The sequence below is a fragment of the Budorcas taxicolor genome, chromosome 16 (assembly GCF_023091745.1).
Source record: "Budorcas taxicolor isolate Tak-1 chromosome 16, Takin1.1, whole genome shotgun sequence".
NCBI lineage: Eukaryota > Metazoa > Chordata > Mammalia > Artiodactyla > Bovidae > Budorcas > Budorcas taxicolor.
The window spans coordinates 4,038,193-4,056,439 of NC_068925.1; the positions used below are offsets into that span (position 1 = coordinate 4,038,193).

The 18,247-nt window shown below is 42.8% G+C and overlaps 1 protein-coding gene across 1 annotated transcript in view; it reads left to right on the top strand.

Moving 5' to 3' along the window:
* Positions 1-2,685: 2,685 nt before the first annotated feature.
* The window catches only part of MDM4 (MDM4 regulator of p53), a 35,807-nt gene continuing 20,245 nt past the window's right edge, over positions 2,686-18,247 (top strand). Inside the window, exon 1 of the mRNA XM_052654019.1 lies at positions 2,686-2,777. The gene's annotated coding sequence lies outside the window, so the exon portion shown is untranslated. The remainder of the gene's footprint in view (positions 2,778-18,247) is intronic.

Here is an 18,247-nt window from a genome sequence, read left to right on the forward strand (position 1 = left end):
AGAAGAGACTGAAGGGGAACTTTTAAAAATACTTATTTTTATTTATTTATTTGGCTGCGCAGGGCCTTAGTTGTGGCATGTGGGAACTAGTTCCCCAACCAGGGATCAAATCCAGGCCCCTAGCATTGAGAGATCAGAGTCAGCCGCTGGATCACCAGGAGAGTCCCACATGCAGGACTTTTTTGTACAGGTAATGTATTGTTCTCTACGAAGAATTGTGGGGGAAAGGAGTCATATTCTTCATTATACTTTTTTACGTGTCTGAAATAGTTTCTTTCAGCTTTTCAGAAAGGCTATAGGCCAATAACATTGGCTTTTAATTCCTTTAAAACTGCAATAGGCCTTAGAAAATTTATTCAATTCACTCCTTTTACATTACAGATTGGGAAACTAAAGACCTGTGGAACTTTCTGGTTTCTAGAATAGTTAGACTAAACCCAGATTTCCTGTTTATTAAATAAATGGTTTGTGAGCACAGTTCTTGGAAGCAGCGATCACTAAATCAGTTATGATCTTGTTAAACCAATTTTGTTTTCTTTTTCGGCAAGATTACTTGACTGGTAGAAGAAATACTATCAATATGATTTGTTTTCATTATAGCAAGTCATTTATTTATTTATTTATGAACTCCTTGGGAAAGGTCAGAGAAATGTTGCCAGATGTTGACCTCTATTAAGTGGAATAATTGGTTTGAGAACAGCTCTGGAAGAGGAACTCTGGAATCATGAATCAGAGTCAACTATGAGGGGTAAGCTCTATTCTTTTTTAACAATAACTTATTTACTTTTGGCTGTGCTGGGTCTTCACTGCTGTTCAGGCTTTTTCTCTAGTTGTGGAGGACAGGAGCTACCCTCTAGTTGTGGTCTGCGGCCTTCTCACTGCACCGGCTTCTCTTAGTGTGCGACACTGGCCCTAGTGCAGGTGGGCTTCATTCGTTGCAGCACACGGGCTCAGTATTTGCTGCTCGTGGGCTCTAGAGCACAGGCTCAGTAGCTGTGGTACACCGGCTTAGTTGTTCTGCAGCATGTGGGATCTTCCTGGACCAGGGATTGAATCTGTGTCTTCTGTATTGGCAGGTGGATTCTTTTACCACTGAGCCACCAGGGAAGCCCCGGCTCTGTTCTTAATCTTAATCATTTCCTACTCAACATATTTATCAAGGCTTTAAATGAAAATAATTTGTATATGTTAATCAACAATATGCAAAAGCGAGAGAGCTAATCCCTCCTGACTCTCCAGGCAAGGCCAACTGCAGCTCTCATTGCACTTAGCACGTTCTCCTTACCTGGACATTCTGACGGCACCTCCAGACAGACTCCAGGTGTCACTTGTTTTAGAATCCTCTAAATTGGTGCTTGGCACATAGTAGGTGTTCAAGCAATACTTGTGGACCTTAAACTGAATTGCATTACAGGATCATAATCCAAAAAGTCCAGTAGACAGTAGGAAAGGACCTAAAATAACCAGGTACTAGTTAAAAGATTCAAAACAAATTTTTGTTTGGAATTTTTTTAAAATTAAAATTAATTGCAGAAAAAGAGAGGAGAAATAGTTAACAGTTCACCTAGAAAAGCCTTCTGGGAGCAAGTGTGAAAAAGGAATTAATTCTTCAGCTCATTTACAGAACTCTGGATCTCCACCTAAGTCGGAGGTGAAGCCAGAAACAGGGCAAGGTGCAATGTGCAAATAAAGAGAGATCATTGCCTCATTTTATTTTGCATAGGTGTGTATCTGGTTCTGGGAGGCACATTTTAAATAGGACAAACAGGTTCTTGAAGTCACAGCAGATAAGTAGTTGAAAGCTCTGAGGGGATTTTCAGCAAGCAGAAAAACAGAAGGTTAGAGATGGGACATGGTAGCTGTCTGCAAAAAAAAAAAGTATTTATATTAGAAAGAATGAAGCCTTAGTCTTCTCCGAAGTGCAGAATTAAAACCAAAAGAGGTGGTAAAATAACATATTTCAGCTCAAAAATTCCTCTAATATCTAGACTCATTCTACGATAAACGAAATGAAGTATTTGGGAGGGGTCATGCCATTTGGCACCGGCAAACAGCCTATCTGAGAAGTTTGTTGAAGGCACTTGTGTGTTGTGAGCGAGTAGGCTAGACGACTTGAATTATGTGATCCAAATAAGCTCCACCTCGTTGTCGTTTGCACTTCTCTTTTAACATTTGCCACATATTTTGTAGTGATCTGTGTATATACTAATCTTATCCTCGCCCAATTAGCGTCAACACTAGCGTGCCGCTCCACCACGTCTGGGGAGTAACAATGAATAAGCCAACACCGAGAAGCAGAGCGGGTGGCTTTTCAGCTTTCTGAAGAGCTAAAAAGGTGTCTCTGATGGTGCTTTTAGCTTTCTCTCCTCCCTGTTTGTTTTGTGTTTGTTTGTTTACTCTCCCAGGACATGTTTATTAATACCATTATAAACATGATTATGTTTATAAATAGCATAAGACCCTGCGATTTCCTCAAATGGTATCTCTTGAAACCTCAGAAGTCTTAGTCGTCCAGGCCCTACTACTCTCTTTCCCCGGACTGGCGTCTCCTCTATGGTAGGGCGGGCTCAGCCTTCTAGCTCTCTAGCCCTCCCGTCGGCCCATCTATGGTTTCCGGAGGCCTCACCGGAAGCTCCTGTGGGCGAGGGGGTGGGGAGGCCGGAAGTTGCGCCTTCACTGCTCGCCGTTTCAAAATGCTGCTAAGACCTTAGGGACAGTTGAGTGACGCCCCCACACCCCCGGGCTCGGCGGAAAGCGACTCATGGAACGGCCGTGAGGTGTGGCTTTTGGGTTTCGTTGGCGAGGTGCCGGCAGGCCGGGAGCGGGGGGCGGGGGGCGGGAGAGACGCGGGCAGGTGTGCGGCCCGGGGCAGGGGCTGGCCGGCGGGAGGAGCCGGAGGAGTGGGTGGCGGCGTGCGGAAGGTCGCCTGGGCGAGGCCGGGCTGGTGGGGTACGCGCCACGCGACGCGAATCCGCGGAGGACGGCGGTGGGAGTGCAGTGACTGGGCGCAGGTCCGCCGGCGGGTTACCGGCCGGAAGTCGGGATAGATGGAAGATGCTCGATAGGACGCGAAGTGTGGGGACGACTGAGGCACTTTGGAAGAAAGGCGGGAAAGAGGGAGCAGAGAAGGACACTGCGGTTGTCTTCAAGATTTTATGGTAGTGATTTTCAGGGCCACGGACCATCTGTCTCAGAGGCACCTGAGTACTCGTGTGAAGACTGCTCATTTGGGGGCCACACCCGTGCTTCCCCTACCAGAATATCAGGAGCTGGAGCTCGGGAAGGTGTATTTTAATCAGCGCGTTCCCCTGTTGGTTGTTGTACACCCCCAAGTCTGAAAACCATTGTTATAAAGCGACACGCAGAGAAAATGCTGCTGCTCTTTTCCTTCATCTCGGAAGCTCTCTTAGGAAGCTCCTCCGTGCCGTGGGATGTTGGCATGGGAAACAAGTATCAAAGGTCCTTGGTACTTTTTGGTATTAAGTATTACTGCATCTCAGTTTGGGTTTGGTCTCCTCCCTCTTACTTGGACCCCCCAGTGGCTCAGCGGTAAAGAATACGCCTGCAATGCCGGAGTCGTAGGTTGAATCCCTGGGTCGGGAAGATCCGCTGGAGGAGGGCATGGCAACCCACTCCAGTACTCTTGCCTGGAGAGTCCCGTGGACGGAGGAGCCTGGTGGGCTACTGTCCATGGGGTCGCAAAGAGTCGAAAACGACTGAAGCGACTTAACCTGCATGCACGTACTCCTCATACATTTCTGCTACGAAAAGTTCATTTCGTTTAGAATATTTATTCAAGAATATTTTGTTTCACAGTATAGTCAGGATCACAACTTTTTATTTTATAGTTTTTTTAAAAAAATCAAAATACTACTTGCCTGTTGTTGAAGAAAAAGCACACAGTATCGAAGTGTGTAAAATGAACTGTCTGTTAACCTGCCCCCTCCTCAAGCTAGCTACCCTTAACTGCTGGATATTATGTCTTCCTGACTTTTTGCACATGTATTCTTACTTTTAAACAACAGTGGGATTATTTTGCATCTATTATTCTGCACCTTAAATTTTTCAGTAGCAACATCAGAGAAAACTTTCCATAAAGTGTATATACAATATTTTCTTTGAAGGACTTGAGTGTTGCGCACAAGAATTTCTTCAGAGGATTTTTAGGTTGTTTCCTAAAGCATATTGTTTGTTTTGCAGACTGTGCTGGAGTATATTCTTGCTACAGTCTTCACTTTTTTAGGTGTGTAGCAGATCTGGTAAGAACTAAAACAATATCTGAATGTTAGTTTGTTGTTGTTGTTTTCTAAAGAAAAAAGTTGGTTTTATTATTTTCATGTATCTAGCTGAAAGGGAATCAGACAGTAGTGTTTAGTAGAGGTGCTCAGGACTTCAAAGAGTTGATAACAATGATCAGTTTTGCTAACTTCTGACAAGAAGCTTTTATTTTAGTTAGTCGTTAAATTATAGTTGTCTTCAAAGGTAGAGATCAAAGATGAGGTTTAAGAGTCTCTTGGACTAAGTGTAGGGTGAAAATGACTCTTCCATTATCCTTGAGAGACGTTTAAGACTGTTCTTGCACTCTATGATTTCAGTCCAGTAGGGGCCACACATAAAAACATAAAATTAATATTGTGGGTATTTTAATAGAGGTGCTTTTGTGTCGTCACCTTCTTTGGGGAGTCAGAAAAGCCTTGACTAAGGAGGTGACTAGAAACCAAGATTAGTAGTGTTTTCAAGCTACAATTGGCAAACACATGGGATTTTTGTGTTTTCTTATGGGAAATGGCAACCTACTTCAATATTCTTCCCTGGAGAATCCCATGGACAGAGGAGCCTTCCAGGCTGCAGTCCATGGGGTCGCAGAGAGTCAGACATGACTGAGCACACTCAGCATACATTTACTCTGTACCATTCAATAGGGTAATTAAAACCCATTGTTTTGATTCACTATTGCTTTTTCTTTTTTCCCACCTTTGTAGTGAAATATTTTAAAGTTTCACAGCTGTGTCATTTTATTTACCTTTAAATATGTCATGATGTACCTCTTACTAAGTTGTCGTTCAGTCGCTGAGTCATGTCTGACTTGTTGCCACCGCATGAATTACAGCGTGATGGGATTCCCTGTCCTTCACTATTTCCCAAATTTCCTCAAACTCATGTCCATTGAGTTGATGATGCGATCCAACCATCTCCTCTGTTGCCCTCAGTCTCCTCCTGCCCTCAGTCTTTCCCAGCAGCAGCGCCTTTGCCAGTGAGTCTGGCTCTTTGCATCAGGGGCCAAAGTACTGAAGTTTCAGCTTCAGCATCAGTCTTCCAATGAATATTCAGGATTGGTTTCCTTTAAGATTGACTGGTTTGATCTCCTTGCGGTCCAAGGGATTCTCAAAAGTCTTCTCCAGCACCACAGTTCAGAAGCTTTGGCACTCAACTTTCTTTCTTGTCCAGCTCTCACATCTGTCTATGACTACTGGAAAGACCATAGCTTTGACCATACAGACCTTTGTCAGCAGAGTAACGTCTCTGCTTTTTAATATACTGTCTAGGTTCGTCATTGGAGAAGGAAATGGCAGCCCACTCCAGTGTTCTTGCCTGGAGAATCCCAGAGACAGGGGAGCCTGGTGGGCGGCCGTCTATGGGGTCTCACAGAGTCGGACACGACTGAAGTGACTTAGCAACAGCAGGTTCATCATAGCTGTTCTTCCAAGGAGCCAGCGTCTTTTAATTTCATGGCTGCAGTCACCATCCACAGTGATTTTGGAGCCCAGGAAAATATAATCTGCTGCTGTTTCCTCTATTTCCCCATCCATTTGCCATGAAGTGATGGGACCGGATGCCATGATCTTAGTTTTTTAATGTTGAGTTTTAAGCCAACTTTTTTCACTCTCTTTGACCTTCATCAAGAGGCTCTTTAGTTCCTCTTCACTTTCTGCCACTGGGTGGTGTTATGTGCATATCTGAGGTTATTGCTATTTCTCCCGGCAATCTTGATTCCAGCTTCTGAGTCATTAAGCCAGGCGTTTTGCATAGTGTACTTGGCCTAGAAGTTAAATAAGCAAGGTGACAGCATACAGCCTTGACATACTGCTTCCCCAGTTTTGAATCAGTCCATTGTTCCGTGTAAGATTCTAACTGTTGCTTCTTATCCTGTTTACAGGTTTCTCAGGAGAAAGATAAGGTAGTCTGGTATTCTCATCTCTTGAAGAATTTTTCAGTTTGTTGTGATCCACACAGTCAGAGGCTTTAGCATAGTCAATGAAGCAGAAATATATGATTTTTAAAATTTTCTTGCTTTTTCTATGATCCAGTAGATGTTGGCAATTTGATCTCTGGTTCCTCTATCTTTTCTAAATCCAGCTTGTACATCTAGACGTTCACGTACTGCTGAAGCCTAGCTTGAAGCAGTTTGAGCATAATCTTGCGTGCTTGTGAAATGAGTGCAATTGTACGGTAATTTGAACATTCTTTGGACTTGCCTTTAAATTTGGGGTTGGAATGAAAACTGATCGTTTCCTGTCGTGTGGCCACTGCTGAGTTTTCCAAATTTGCTGGCATATTGAGTGCAATACTTTAACAGCATCATCTTTTAGGATTTAAAATAACTCAGCTGGAATTCCATCACCTCTACTAGCTTTGATCATAGTAATGCTTCTTAAGGCTGTGAAGACCCTTGTCTTCACAGTCCAGGATGTCTGGCTCTAGATGCGTGACCACACCGTCGTGGTTATCTGGGTTATAAAAACCTTTTTTGTACAGTTCTTCTGTGTATTCTTGCCACCTCTTCTTAGTATCGTCTGCTTCTGTTAGGTCCATACCATTTCTGTCCTTTATTGAGCCCATCTTTGCATGAAATCTTCCCTTGGCATTTCTCATTTTCTTGAAGAGATCTCTAGTCTTTGCTGTTCTATTGTTTTCCTCTACTCGCATTGATCACTGGGGAAGGCTTTCTTATCTCTCCTTGCTATTCTCCTGAACTCTACATTCAGTTGGGTAAGTCTTTCCTTTTCTCCTTTGCCTTTCGCTTCTCTTCTTTTCTCAGCTGTTTGTAAGACCTACTCTGACAACCACTTTGCCTCCTTGCATTTCTTTTTCTTGGGGATGGTTTTGGTCACCGCCTCCTGTACAATGCTATGAACCTCCATCCATAGTTCTTCAGGCACTCTGTCTACCAGATCTAATCTCTCAAATCTATTTGACATTTCCACTGTATATCATAAGGGATGTGATTTAGGTCATACCTGAATGGCCTAGTGGTTTTCCCTACTTCAATTTGAGTCTGAATTTTGCAATAAGGAGCTGATGATCAGAGCCCAGTCTGCTCCAGGTCTTGTTATTGTTGAGTACATAGAGGGTCTCCATCTTCAGTTGCAGAGGATGTAATCAGTCTGATTGCAGTATTGACATCTGGTGATGTCCATGTCTCTTGTGTTGTTGGAAGAGGGTTTTGCTATGACCAATGTGTTCTTGTCGCAAAACTCTTGTTAGCCATTGCCTTGCTTCAGTTTGTACTCTGAGGCCAAATTTGCCTCTTAGCAGTTTTTAAAAAGTTACCACAGTGCCTTTTAACTACCATTAACAGCTTCTTGCTGCTGCTGCTGCTAAGTCGCTTCAGTCATGTCCGACTCTCTGCGACCCCATAGATGGCAGCCCACCAGGCTCCCCCGTCCCTGGGATTCTCCAGGCAAGAGCACTAGAGTGGGTTGCCATTTCCTTCTCCAGTGCATAAAAGTGAAAAGTGAAAGTGAAGTCGCTTCGTCATGTCCAGCTCAGCGACCCCATGGAGTGCAGTCTACCAGGCTCCTCCTACAGCTTCTTAGTAGTATCTAAAACCTAGTATTTAATTCAGAATTTCTTGATTGTTTAGGAAAAATGACACTTTTGCAGATGGCTTGTTTGAACCAAGACTTGAACAAGGTCCATCTGTTGTATTAGGGTAATGTTTTTTAAGTCTCTGTGAACAGTCTTCCACTTTAGCAGTAACCCAAGGTGCTGTAGAATTTCCTACATTCTGGATTTGGCTGATTGCCTGCTTTTAATGTTCCTCAATTTTTTTCCCACTACAAATAAGTAGTAGTTAGATCTAGAGGCTTGATTAGATTTGGACTTGAGGGCAGGGGGTCAAGAGTGCTTCATAGGAAGTACTGGCTGCTTTCCTTTGCTTCTCACGGAAAGCACATGATTTGTGAATGCCTCTTCCTCTTAGAGATAAGTTTGGTCAATGGGTCAAATGTCGTAAGCCTGCTCAATGTGTTTAAAAGTTTCCCCTTCCCCCAACCTTTCAGTTAAATGATTTTTGAGAAGATGACATTTAACCCAGAGACTTGAAATTTTAGGATGAGTCAGTCTGGTACAGAGCTCAGTGTTCAAAATGAAGGGACAATGTGTGAAAAGGCCCTGTTTTAGAAACAGAAAAGATCAGTGTGGACAAGGTGCATGGAGCGTGGGGTAGAGCAGTGCAAGCTGGAAAGAGGAAGGGTGCCATTTTTAGAACAGTACCGAGCAGTGGAGTAGGGTCTGGCAGGCTAGGATTGTTTTTTCAGTCCTCTGGCTGTAGTGTGGAGTTTGAATTGAAGTGGGGTTAGAGACAGTTACGAATCTACTGCAGTGACACAGGCAAGAAATAGTCCTTTTTGATGTGAGGAATTGGTCATGAAAATGAAGAGAAGGGGTGGTTTTGAAAGATTTTTAGTAGTTAAAATCCATAAAGTTTGATGTGATAATGGAGAAGGAGGGCGAGAGCAAGATGATGACTGAACTTTCTATTTTGAGAAGTGAAAGTGAACGTCACTCACTTTCTGACTTTTTGTGACCCCATGAACTATACAGTCTATGGAATTCTCCAGGCCTTTCCCTTCTCCAGGGGATCTTCCCAACCCAGGGATCGAACCCAGGTCTCCCGCATTGCAGGCGGCTTCTTTATCAGCTGAGCCTCAAGGGAAGCCCCTGTTTTGAGAAACTGAATGTAAAAGAATAAGCGTTAATCTTGGACACGTTATTTGACTTCCTTAAGCCTCAGTTTTCTCTTTTAAGGAGTGAGTAACACACCTAACTCTGTTGCACTCAGAAGAGATTCCAGGTGGGAAAGGAAGAAGATCCTGCTTTGGGTTCAGAGCCCATCAGCTGGATTCATTTCTCGCATATGTCCTTGAGTAGTGCCATTGCTCCAGGTATTTTTCTGTCCTATTCTTCCAGTATTCTCCCATTTAAAAATCCTTCCACTGCTGTCTGTTCCCTCTTATTCCTCCTCTGTGTAGTCAAAAGTAATTTGTCCTGCTCAGAACTACTCTGGCCCTTAAACCAGTATCTTTTTTTTTTTTTCCTTTAACTGAGGCTCTGTTACAATTCATGATTTCAGTTAACTCATGTATGACAAACAATATGTAGTAAAAGCAAAATAATAGGAAGTGACAGATAATGAGATTTCATAATCAACTGTTACATGGTATTATGGATCTAAGTACTTTGTAAACTCCAGTCGTGTTTTGTTTTTTGTTTTTTGAATAATAATTATCGAAGATATAATTGTGCAATATTGAGACATAGAACAAAATACAGTCATTAGAGGACAGTTGCTCTGCAGTATTGGGTTGGCCTCTACCATATGTCCTATCCCTCCTGAACCCTCCTCCTGTCTCCCTCTCCAGTGTCTTTTTAATGGCACAACACTTTCTGCCAGATGTTAAACCCTTATTGAGGCTTAAATTCTTCAAGTCTTGTTCCTGCTAAGTTGCTGAGCTAGCGTGACTGCTGACTCCGTTCTCCCAAGTCATCTCGAGAGGCACTATAAAAGGAAAAGACTGAGAAACAAGTGGGTGATGTGGGCGTTTTTGAATTGCTGGGTGAGTGAGGGGAGGGCGGCTGGGTGTTTGGCCTTAGGCAGGAGTCAGCCAGGCGTGGCTGTAGGAGAATGAAGCCAGGGGAGAAGAGCACTGCTGGGACGCCCTAGTTTCTTCCCTGCCTCACTACCTTGGAATTATCTTTTTCCACACTTGTTGTGACTCAGCTCTGGTCTAGCTCTCCTCAGAAGTGAGTCAGGGCATAACAGGCGTCTGTACTTGGGAGGAGGGATTGAGGAAAGAAAGTGATGACTGACTTTAGGCAGTCCGCTCTCTGTCCTTCGCCTCCTTATTTCTCGTTCAGTTGCCCAGCCCTGTCCAGCCCTTTGCAACCCCATAGACTGCAGTGTGCCAGGCCTCCCTGGCCCTCGCCATCTCACAAAGTTTGCCCAAGTGCATCTCCATTGCATCAGTGATGCTGTCCAGCCATCTCATCCTCTGATGCCCTCTTCTCCTCCTGCCCTGAGTCTTTCCCAGCATGAGGGACTTTTCCAATGAGTCAGCTGTTTGCATCAGATGACCAAAATACTGGAGCTTTAGTTTCAGCATCAGTCCTTCTGACGAGTATTTAGGGTTGATTTCCCTTAAGATTGACTGGTTTGATCTCCTTGCTATCCAAGGAACTCTCAGGAGTCTTCTCCAGCATCACAGTTCAAAGGCATCAATCTTTGGCATTCTGCCTTTACAGTCCAGCTCTCACAACCGTACATGACCACTGGGAAGACCATAGCCTTGACCGTGTGGATGTTTGTTGGCAGAGTAATGTCTCTGCTTTTCGACACACTCTCTAGGTTTGTCATAGCTTTATTGTCTTCTCACTTCATGGCTGCAGTCGCCATCTGCAGTGATTCTGGAGCCCAAGAAGAGGAGACCCATCACTACTTCCACCTTTTCCCTTCTATTTGCCATAAAGTGATGGGGCCAGGCGCCGTGATCTTAGTTTTTTAATATTTAGTTTTAAGCTGGCTGTTTCACTCTCCTCCTTCACCCTCATCAAGAGGCTCTTTAGTGCCTCTTCGCTTTCTTCCATTAGAGTGGTGTCATCCGCATATCTGAGGTGGCTTTTGTTTCTCCCCCCGTCTTGATCCCAGCTTGTAACTCTTCCAGCCTGGCATTTCTCATGATGTGCTCAGCGTATAGGTTAAACAGAGTGACAGCAGACAGCCCTGTTGTACTCCCTTCTCAATCTTGAACCAGTCAGTTGTTCCATACAGGGTTCTAACTGTTGCTTCTTGACCTTCATACAGGTTTCTCAGGAGACAGGTAAAATGGTCTGGTACTCCCATCTCTTTAAGAGTTTTCCACAGTTTGTTACGATCCACACAGTCAAAGGCTTTAGCATAGCTGCTGAAACAGAGGTAGCCGTTTCTCTGGGATTCCCTTGCTTTCTCTATGATCCAGCGAATGTTGGCAATTCGATCTATGGTTCCTTTTCCTTTTCTAAACCCAGCCTGGGCATCTGGAAGTTCTTGGTTCACATAATGCTAAAGCCTAGCGTGCAGGATTTTAAGCATGACCTCAATAGATGGGGAAACAGTGTCAGGCTTTATTTTTTTGGGCTCCAAAATCACTGCAGATGGTGATTGCAGCCATGAAATTAAAAGACGCTTACTCCTTGGAAGGAAAGTTATGACCAACCTAGATAGCATTTTCAAAAGCAGAGATATTACGTTGCCAACAAAGGTCCATCTAGTCAAGGCTGTGGTTTTTCCAGTGGTCATGTCTGGATGTGAGACTTGGACTGTGAAGAAAGCTGAGCACCGAAGAATTGATGCTTTTGAACAGTGGTGTTGGAGAAGAGTCTTGAGAGTCCCTTGGACTGCAAGGAGATCCAACCAGTCCATTCTAAAGGAGATCAGTTCTGGGTGTTCTTTGGAAGGAGTGATGCTAAAGCTGAAGCTCCAGAACTTTGTCCGCTTCATGCGAAGAGTTGACTCATTGGAAAAGGCTTTGATGCTGGGAAGGACTGGGGGCAGGAGGAGAGGGGACGACCGAGGATGAGATGGCTGGATGGCATCACGGACTCGATGGACGTGAGTCTGAGTGAACTCCGGGAGTTGGTGATGGACAGGGAGGCCTGGCGTGCTGCGATTCATGGGGTCGCAAAGAGTTGGACACGACTCAGCGACTGAACTGAACTACTAGAGTGAGAGATGAGTGCAGTTGTCTGATGGTTAGCCATTCTTTAGTACTACCCTTCTTGGGAATTGGAATGAGGATTGACCATTTCCAGTCCTGTGGCCACTGCTAAGTCTTCCAGATTTGCTGATGTATTGAATGCAGCACCTTGATGGCATTATCCTTTAGGGTTTTGAATAGCTTTACTGGAATTCCATTGCATCCATTAGCTTAACAGCAATGCTTAATTCTTAGGTCTCCCCAAATCCCTATCATAATGCTGTATCTCTCTGGGGAACAAAAGATGAATCCTTGGTTGAGCAGTGATTGTATGGGGTGGAGAGTAATTGTGGTTTTCTGGTGCTTGGGATTTCCTGCTTTAGCGCTTATTTCCTACCTTACTCAGCTTACTGTGACTGACACTGAGTGGAATTTGGTCTTGTTGCTAATGCTTTACCTATTGGAATAGCTTCCGTCCTCTAGGGAAAAATAACAGAATGTTGAAGAGCACAGGTATTTCAAGAGGAGAACAATGTGTAGGTTTCTCGGAACAGAAATAATAGAAGAGACAGATCAAGGGTTTAAAGTTAGATAATCATTCTGCAAGAAAGAGGGATGATATTAGCAACTTGAAGCAAGAATAAGCAGAGGCTGAGAGAACCAAGCAGAAATAGCAGGCTTAAAAATACAGTGGTTGAAACATAGAACAGTGCATCAAGTGGCTGAAATAATGCAATGGATACAGTTGGACGAATTAGAATTCTAGAGTGAGGAAATCTCCCAAAACAAAGGGGAAAAGACAGATATATATATATATATATAAATGAAAAGCTAAAAGATAAGGAGAATAGATCTAGAGATACATCTGAATAATGGGCCTCTTAGAGAAAAAAGAAGGCAATGGCAGTACTCTTGCCTGGGAAATCCCAGGGACGGAGGAGCCTAGTGGGCTGCCGTCTGTGAGGTCACACAGAGTCAGACACGACTGACTCCCCAGATGGCTCAGTAGTAAAAAATCCGCCTGCAGTGCAAGAGATGCGGGTTTGATTCCTAGGTTGGGAAGATCTCCTGGAGAAGGAAAGGGCAACCCACTCTGGTATTCTTGCCTGCCCATGGGCAAAGGAGCCTGGTGGGTACAGCCATTGGGTTGCCAGGAATCGGACACGACTTAGTGACTAAACAACACCAGGAGCGTTATAGTGAAATTTAAGAGTATCATAGCTAAAGAAAATTGTAGGAGCCTCAGAGAGGAAGAGCAGATCACACACACAAAGAGCAAAAATTGAATTGACATTAGTATTTTGAACAGCATCAATAAATGCAAAAAGACAAGAGCTTTTTCAGGGTTTTATAGGGAAACTAAAGAGTTTTATGCCTAACCAAGTTTAAATAGAAGGGCATGATACAGGTATATTCAGGTATATAAAATATTGGAAGCCTTGCCACCTAAAGACCTACATTGAAAACAGTTCTAGATAAGTACTGAGTGATTCAAATCAAGAAAATGTTACAGGAGATACATGAAGTAAAGGTAATCAAATATCTTGGTGTCATTTATTGTGGTAAAGGCTAAAGCAAAAGGAAAAAAGGGAGAGTAAGTGGGAGAGGGAAGGAGAAAAGAAAAAATAAAGAGAGAGAAAAATAGTTCCGTTCCAGAATTTAAAGTCCAAATGATACTGTGCTTAAGTTCATATCTTACTAGTAGGGAGACAGATGCAATTTCAAGAAAGGTAATAACATATTAAAATGAAGAATAGGACAAATTGCAATGCTAAATTAAGATGATAGAGACAGATTTATATATATCAACTACAGTAAATGGACTCAGTTCACCAGCTAAAGATAAAAATCACAACATAGTGATAATCACTATATATTAAGAATGCACCAAGAGATATAGCAGTTTGAAGTATGAATGCCTCGGGTTAAAAATACTTACAGTAGGACTTGCCTGGTGATCCAGTGCTTAAGAATCTGCTTGCCAATGCAGGGGACCAGGGTTCAACCCCGGGTCCTAGAAGTTTCCACATGTGGCAGGGCAGCTAAACCTGTGCCCCAGCACTGCTGAGCCCATGCTCTGGAGCCTGAGAGCTGCGGCTGCCGAAGCCTGCACGCCGAGAACTTGTGCTCTGCAGCAAGAGAAGCCACTGCAGGGAGGAGGGAGACGGGCGTCACTGCAAGGAAGAGAGAGCCCAGCGCGGCGAAGGAGACCCAGCGCGGCGAAGGAGGCCCAGCACGGCGAAGGAGACCCAGCGCGGCGAGGGAGGCCCAGCGTGGCCCAAACATAACGTAAATAATCTTGAAAAATTCTTCCAGTAGATGAAGTGAAATTGGTAGAACTACCCTGGTGGTTCAGATGGTAAAGTGTCTGCCTGCAGCGCAGGAGACCCAAGTTCGATTCCTGGGTCGCGAAGATCCTCTGGAGAAGGAAATGGCAACCCACTCCAGCACTCTTGCCTGGAAAATCCCATGGACGGAGGAGCCTGATAGGCTACAGTCCATGGGGTCGCAAAGAGTCGCACACGACTGAGCGACTTCGCTTTCACTTTCTTTCACCCTGGGATCAGTGGACAAATTCACCCATCATGGTGGGAGATTTCATTTTATGTCTCTTAATTGTAGGTCAGACCTAGACTGTGTTAGGAAGCAGACACATCACCTTGCCAACAAAGGTCCGTGTACTCAAGGCTATCTACGGTCTCTCCAGTAGTCATGGACGAATGTGAGAGTTGGACTTTAAAGAAGGTTGAGCGCTGAAGCATTGATGCTTCTGAACTGTGGTGCTGGAGAAGACTCTTGAAACTCCCTTGGACAGCAAGGAGATCAAACCAGTCAATCCTAAAGGAAATCAACCCTGAATATTCATTGGTGCTGAAGCTGAAGCTCCAATACCTTGGTCGCCTGATGTGAAGAGCCAGCTCATTGGAAAAGACCCTGATGCTGGGAAGGAGGGAGGGGAGGGGACAACAGAGGATGAGATGGTTGGATGGCATCACTGACTCAATGGACATGGGTTTGCGCAAACTCCAGGAGACAGTGAAGGACAGGGAAGCCTGTCATGCTGCAGTCCATGAGGTCACGAAGAGTTAGAGACGACTTAGTGACTGAGCAACAGCCAAGTGTCTAATTTGTGGCATCGGGAAATAACAATAAATTCTTTTTTTTTAAGTTGGAGAGGTAATAAAATATAGTAAACAATATCACAGATGGAAAGAAGGATGTATCTGTACACTGAGTAAAGGTTAAAAGAATACTATCAACTGTATGCCATCAATTTTGAAGATTTAGACAAAGCTTGAAGAGGAACAAAGCTTGAATAATATTTATTAAACTCAAGCAGCGATTAGATTTTCCCAGAAAGGAAACACTGGGTTTTATAAGTTTCGTAGGTGAGGCTTTCAAAGACTAGAACATCCGAGTTTTATAAAATTATTTTTCCAGACTGTAGACAAATAGGGACTAAACAGTTTATTCTGTTAGGCCAGCTAACCCTGACATTCAAATAAGACAAAAACTTGACAGTGGGAAACATTTATTTCATAGAGACTTTATAACCTAACCAAAGTATTAGGAAATCAAAGCCAATAGTATACAAAAAGAATAATATCCAAACCTAAGTTGGATTTATCTCAGATGAGCAGGAATTTAATATTAGAAAATCCATAAATGAAATTCAGAATTTTATCACATTAATAAAAGATGAAAAAAATCATGGTCATTTCAATACGTAAAGAAAAAACCTTTTCTAAATCACTCTTCCATGATATATTCTTTTTTAAAAAAATTTTAAGTATAGTTGATTTACAATGTCATGTTTCAGTTATCCAACACAGCTATTCAGTTTTACACATATATATAAATATAGATAGATACACACACACATATATATTCTTTTTCAAATTACTTTCCCTTACAGGTTATTACAAAATACTGAGTACGGTTATATGTAGGTTCTTGCTGATTTTCTGTTTTGTGCATAGTAGCACGTTTGTCCTTGATATATTCTTCGGTTCAGTCTCTCAGTCGTGTCCGACTCTCTGCAGCCCCATGGACTGCAGCACGCCAAGCTTCCCTGTCCATCACTGGAGCTGGCTCAAACTTACATTCATTGAGTTGATAATGCCGTCCAACCATCTCATCCTGTGTCGTCCCTTTCTGCTTTCGGTCTTTCCCAGCATCAGAGTCTTTTCTAATGAGTCAGCTCTTCGCATCAGGTAGCCAAAGTATTGGAGCTTCAGCTTCAGCATCAGTCCTTCCAATGAATATTCAGGCCTGATTTCCTTTAGGATGGACTGGTTGGATCTTGCAGTCCAAAGGACTCTCAAGAGTCTTCTCCAACACCACAGTTAAAAAGCATCAGTTCTTCCACGCTTAGCTTTCTTTATGGTCCAACTCTGACATTTGTCCATGAGTACAGGAAAAAAACATAGCTTTGACTAGATGGACCTTTGTTGGCAAAGTAATGTCTCTGCTTTTGAATATGCTATCTAGGTTGGTCATAGCTTTTCTTCCAGGGAGCATGCGTCTTTTAACTTCATGGCTGCAGTCACCATCTGCAGTGATTTTGGAGCCCAAGAAAACGAAGTCTGTCACTGTGTCCATTGTTTCCCCATCAGTTGGCCATGAAGTGATGGGACCGGATGCCATGATCTTTAGTTTTTTGAATGTTGCGTTTTAAGCCAGCCTTTTCCCTCTCCTCTTTCCCTTTCATCAAGCAGTTCTTCAGTTGCTCTTCGCTTTCTGCCATCATCTGCATATCTGAGGTTATTGATATTTCTCCCAGCAATCTTGATTCATGAGGCAGAAAAGGAACCCTCTGAAGCCAGTAAGGTATAACTATTAGGAAAATATAGAGAAAACATGTTATATAGGGAAGCATTAGAAACACTCCCTTTAAAATCAAAGACAGAGATGCCTGATACAGTGTGCGTATTCAATATTATATTGACAGTCCTAAGCAGTAATGTAAGACAAGCAGAAGAAATTAGAGGCACAAGAACTGGAAAGGAGGGAATGACATTTTTATCCGCAGGTGATATGGTCATTTACATAGAAAACAGAAGGATCTATAGACAAAATTATGAGTTTAGCAAGGTGACTGGATATGTTTATTGAAAGTCATTTTTATTTCTGTACGTATGCAAAGCTCACTAAAAAACAGTGAAAGAGAAGGCATCACAATAGTATAAGAATATCAACTTAAGAAATCAGTCTAAAACAAATACGCTAGACCTCTAAAGGGAAAGTTGAAGACTTAATAGGAGATATTAAATAAAACCTTAATAAATAGAGGAATATGTCATATTAATGATTGGAAAACAATTTGAGCAAGGATTTTCATGGAGCTTGATGATGCTAAATTTTGTATGGATGAGTTAAGGGCCAAGAACAGCTTGTCACTTCTAAAAAGGAATGGCCGGGGACTTGCCCTATAGGATAACAAGACTCATGATAAGATGTAAGGATTAGATGTGGAGTTGCATAGACAGAAAGATCACCTAGCGGACTAGAGAGCTTGTGGACACCAGTATGTGTTGCTACATAACAGAGGTGGCTGTCAATCAAGAAAGTATTCAGCAGATAGAACAGGAAAAAAAAAAGGCCATCCATATATTGGTGAAAATGAGACCTTGAAGAGGCAGAGACCATTGACTGCAAAAGAGAAGATTGATAAATATAAATTTGATTTCATTAAAATTAAGTTTTTGCCCATAAAAGTTTTTTTCCACCTAGAAAATGGAAAGGATGTTAAAATTGGGAGAAGGTATTTGCAGGACATTATATTAACAAAGGGTTAATATTAAAAATATACAAAGAACTATTGCAAATTGACAAAAAATCAATTAGAAAAGTGTAAAAGACAACATTTCACAAAAGAGGAAATATACATGGCTGATAAATATGTGGAGATAACATCATTAGTGATCAGGTAACTAACTGTAAACCAAACCCATACCTATTTGGGAAAATTCCTGTAATTACACATAATGTACTTCTTTTTTTGTAAGTTGAAAGCAACCAAACTAAAAATATGTATTTTTTTAGGATTCCATTTTGATGCAGTGAAGTGCTTAAAGAGAAAATTGAAATAGGATTCAGAATGATTGGAGGAGGCAGGGGATGGTAGGAGAGAACCTTATGGTTAAATGTAGATTGTTGTCAGAATCATAGTTTGTGGATGTTTATTGAATTATTTAAAAAATAAGGTAAAAGTGGGCCAGGGCCTTTCTGTGTGGTCTCCAGTAGGACAGCCAGTGGGGAGACGTGGTTCACTGGGGGCCATTTTTGGAAAC